This window comes from Megascapheus bottae, chromosome 5 (genome assembly GCF_031878675.1).
Source record: "Megascapheus bottae isolate mThoBot1 chromosome 5, mThoBot2.hap1, whole genome shotgun sequence".
NCBI classification, from domain to species: domain Eukaryota; kingdom Metazoa; phylum Chordata; class Mammalia; order Rodentia; family Geomyidae; genus Megascapheus; species Megascapheus bottae.
The window spans coordinates 11,872,515-11,877,164 of record NC_143513.1 but is presented as its reverse complement, the minus strand read 5'-3'; the positions used below and the strand labels follow the sequence as shown (position 1 = coordinate 11,877,164).

General features: G+C 57.2%; 2 non-coding genes across 2 annotated transcripts; both read left to right on the top strand.

Annotated features, from left to right (window-relative positions):
• Nucleotides 1-1,015: 1,015 nt before the first annotated feature.
• Nucleotides 1,016-1,134, top strand: LOC150062886 (5S ribosomal RNA). Its single transcript, XR_016535601.1, has one exon. It is a non-coding gene; the product is annotated as a 5S ribosomal RNA (ribosomal RNA).
• Nucleotides 1,135-3,633: 2,499 nt separating this feature from the next.
• On the top strand, nt 3,634-3,752 carry LOC150062885 (5S ribosomal RNA). The gene has a single exon (XR_016535600.1). It is a non-coding gene; the product is annotated as a 5S ribosomal RNA (ribosomal RNA).
• The last annotated feature ends 898 nt before the right edge of the window (nt 3,753-4,650 follow it).

Here is a 4,650-nt window from a genome sequence, read left to right as displayed (position 1 = left end):
CGTGAGGCCACGGTTCTGCTTCCACTTAGGCTTCCCATTCCTGGTAGGCTAAGCATAGCAACCTAAAGAGGCTGCATCAGAGGTGCCACTGAAGGCTCTCATGAGATGGGAGGCTTAGGGTGACACTGGGCTGGGGCTTTGGCTCCGGGTCAGGGTCAGAATGGGGCTCAAGTTTAGCGTCAGGAAGAGGTAGGGGACAGGTTGAAGGTGTGATTTCAGGCAGACATTGTGGCTTAGGGTGAGTCTTGGGAGAGGTTTGGGCTTAGGTGTGGGCTTGAAATCGGGTAGAGGCTTTAGGTGAGGCTTACTGGTGGGGCGAGGAGTGACACTCTCCTTAGGATCCATTTCTGGCTTCGGCTTCCATTTAGGATGAGGTTTAGGTCGAAGGTCCTTCTGAAACAGCACCAGCCAAGTGAATTCCACATTGCTCTGCAAACCCCACTCTTCTCCTCGCATCGTGGCCGGTGGCCAAGCAAGGTCGGGGAGGTAGAGGAGTGAGATCCAAATCTTGAAGAAGCAGCCAAACTCTCCCACATCCATGCAAAGATCACATCGGGCCCTTGGTAGTCGTGGCCTCTGAAGACAAGTGGTGAACCTTGCAAGTCACCTGGCCTTAAAGCTGCTCTTCAACGTGCAACCCTCATGCAGGCTAGAGGGTTACATGGAAGGTGAGCCTCTGGGAAAACAGTCCTGCGTCCTCTGCCTTCCCAAGAGACAGAGAGCAACAGAGACAGACAGACAGACAGACAGACAGAGGGAGAGAGGGTGAGAGGGAGAGAGAGAAAGCGAAAGAGGAGGAGAAAGGCAGCGGTGAGCGGCGGCGAGAGCAGCAGGCTGGGCGCAGAGGCTGTGCTGGGTGGGTTGGATCAGGTCCCCCAAGCAGCGGCAGCAGGTGCGTGTGAGGCCAGAGCGGCAGAGGCAGAGGCTGCAGAGGCTGGCAAGGGTGCAGCGGCGAGCGGAGGCTCCCCGCAGAGGCAGCGAGCAGCAGTTGGGGCTTTGGGAAGCAGTGTGAGGCGTCTACGGCCATACCACCCTGAACGCGCCCGATCTCGTCTGATCTCGGAAGCTAAGCAGGGTCGGGCCTGGTTAGTACTTGGATGGGAGACCGCCTGGGAATACCGGGTGCTGTAGGCTTTTGCCTCCGCTCCCCAGCCCACTAGGCTGCTTGCTGCCTCACAGCCACTGCCCAATACTTTTAGGCTCACTCACTGCCTCGCACCTCCACCTCAACCCAACATCACACCAGCCACAGGGGAAAAGACAGCTAGCTGTCTGGATGCACAACTCACACCACACAGCCTGGCAGGCACGCAATGCTTTCCACCTAGGAAAAGCAGGAAAACCCAGGCCTGGGCCGGCCTGACGCTCAGCCTCACCGCTGACAGCTTGGCCTGAGACCACACCACATTCCTACACAGGACAGGACATTTCTTCTGGGCAGCACAAAGGCACCTGGCCTCCTCTTGCTCCTGCAATCCTGACCACATCCTCCCAACCACTCCTGAAAAGCAGCTCAAGAACACAAGGCTAGGCTTGTGGCTCCAGGACTGAAAGGCCTGCCCGGCCAGCCGGAACTCACACCACCCTGGGTTAAGCCCTGCTACCCCAGATGGCTTGGTTGCGGGCTTGGAGGCTTCCTCCTGCCATGGGTTGAGTTTGCGTGGGCCGGGTAGATGGGCTCATGGGGAAAGTGGATGGAAGTGTACATGGATGCATGGATGCATGGGTAGACAGCTGGATGCATGGCTGACTGGATGGATGGCTGGATGGATGGCTGGATGGATGCCTAGGTGCATAGTGGGTGTATGGATGGATGCGGGCACGCATGCATGCATGCATGGATGGTGGATGCATGCGTGCATGGTTGGGTCGGTGGATGCATGCCTGGATCCACCCATGGATGCCGGGGTGGCTGGCCGTACAGCCTGATTCATGGATGGATGTTGATTGGATGGATGGTGGATGGATGGACGGAGCCACGCGTGGAAGGATGCATGGATGGATGGACTGAAAGATACATAGATAGATAGATAGATAGATAGATAGATAGATAGATAGATTGATAGATACATAGATCGACCGATGGATGGATGGATGGATGGATGGATGGATGGATGGATTGCTGGATGACTGGCTGGCTGGCTGGCTGGCTGGCTGACTGGCTGGCTGGCTGGATGGATGGATGGAGGGATGCTGAGACACTCTGCAGTGTGTACTGACAGTTTCAGCTGGCCTAGCACTGACTGGGAGGCTCTGAGTTCTCTTCCCCACAGTGGGCAAACAAGCAAACACTGGCTGCTTCTTTCCTCTTCTTCCTGCTAGAGACACACGTTGTCCTTTCGCGGGGTGCACTGCATAGACTTGGAAAGTAGCGGCAGGGTAGATGAGGAGGAACGAGGCCCGGGAAACGGGCGCCGGCAACGTTGCCGAGACAAATGCTCCCGGAATTCTGGAGTTCCTGGATTCCAAGCACAGAGCACCCTTTTCTTGCTTGGGTGGAGGGCTTCCACTCCAACCCGAGGCATGGGTGTGTGTTCCAGTGAGGCTTGGCCTCAGGTTGTTAGCCTTCTTGGGAGCCTGAGCACTAAGGATGAGGGGTTCCAGTGGGCTGAGACGTGAGGCCACGGTTCTGCTTCCACTTAGGCTTCCCATTCCTGGTAGGCTAAGCATAGCAACCTAAAGAGGCTGCATCAGAGGTGCCACTGAAGGCTCTCATGAGATGGGAGGCTTAGGGTGACACTGGGCTGGGGCTTTGGCTCCGGGTCAGGGTCAGAATGGGGCTCAAGTTTAGCGTCAGGAAGAGGTAGGGGACAGGTTGAAGGTGTGATTTCAGGCAGACATTGTGGCTTAGGGTGAGTCTTGGGAGAGGTTTGGGCTTAGGTGTGGGCTTGAAATCGGGTAGAGGCTTTAGGTGAGGCTTACTGGTGGGGCGAGGAGTGACACTCTCCTTAGGATCCATTTCTGGCTTCGGCTTCCATTTAGGATGAGGTTTAGGTCGAAGGTCCTTCTGAAACAGCACCAGCCAAGTGAATTCCACATTGCTCTGCAAACCCCACTCTTCCCCTCGCATCGTGGCCGGTGGCCAAGCAAGGTCGGGGAGGTAGAGGAGTGAGATCCAAATCTTGAAGAAGCAGCCAAACTCTCCCACATCCATGCAAAGATCACATCGGGCCCTTGGTAGTCGTGGCCTCTGAAGACAAGTGGTGAACCTTGCAAGTCACCTGGCCTTAAAGCTGCTCTTCAACGTGCAACCCTCATGCAGGCTAGAGGGTTACATGGAAGGTGAGCCTCTGGGAAAACAGTCCTGCGTCCTCTGCCTTCCCAAGAGACAGAGAGCAACAGAGACAGACAGACAGACAGACAGACAGACAGACAGACAGAGGGAGAGAGGGAGAGAGAGAAAGCGAAAGAGGAGGAGAAAGGCAGCGGTGAGCGGCGGCGAGAGCAGCAGGCTGGGCGCAGAGGCTGTGCTGGGTGGGTTGGATCAGGTCCCCCAAGCAGCGGCAGCAGGTGCGTGTGAGGCCAGAGCGGCAGAGGCAGAGGCTGCAGAGGCTGGCAAGGGTGCAGCGGCGAGCGGAGGCTCCCCGCAGAGGCAGCGAGCAGCAGTTGGGGCTTTGGGAAGCAGTGTGAGGCGTCTACGGCCATACCACCCTGAACGCGCCCGATCTCGTCTGATCTCGGAAGCTAAGCAGGGTCGGGCCTGGTTAGTACTTGGATGGGAGACCGCCTGGGAATACCGGGTGCTGTAGGCTTTTGCCTCCGCTCCCCAGCCCACTAGGCTGCTTGCTGCCTCACAGCCACTGCCCAATACTTTTAGGCTCACTCACTGCCTCGCACCTCCACCTCAACCCAACATCACACCAGCCACAGGGGAAAAGACAGCTAGCTGTCTGGATGCACAACTCACACCACACAGCCTGGCAGGCACGCAATGCTTTCCACCTAGGAAAAGCAGGAAAACCCAGGCCTGGGCCGGCCTGACGCCCAGCCTCACCGCTGACAGCTTGGCCTGAGACCACACCACATTCCTACACAGGACAGGACACTTCTTCTGGGCAGCACAAAGGCACCTGGCCTCCTCTTGCTCCTGCAATCCTGACCACATCCTCCCAACCACTCCTGAAAAGCAGCTCATGAACACAAGGCTAGGCTTGTGGCTCCAGGACTGAAAGGCCTGCCCGGCCAGCCGGAACTCACACCACCCTGGGTTAAGCCCTGCTACCCCAGATGGCTTGGTTGCGGGCTTGGAGGCTTCCTCCTGCCATGGGTTGAGTTTGCGTGGGCCGGGTAGATGGGCTCATGGGGAAAGTGGATGGAAGTGTACATGGATGCATGGATGCATGGGTAGACAGCTGGATGCATGGCTGACTGGATGGATGGCTGGATGGATGGCTGGATGGATGCCTAGGTGCATAGTGGGTGTATGGATGGATGCGGGCACGCATGCATGCATGCATGGATGGTGGATGCATGCGTGCATGGTTGGGTCGGTGGATGCATGCCTGGATCCACCCATGGATGCCGGGGTGGCTGGCCGTACAGCCTGATTCATGGATGGATGTTGATTGGATGGATGGTGGATGGATGGACGGAGCCACGCGTGGAAGGATGCATGGATGGATGGACTGAAAGATACATAGATAGATAGAT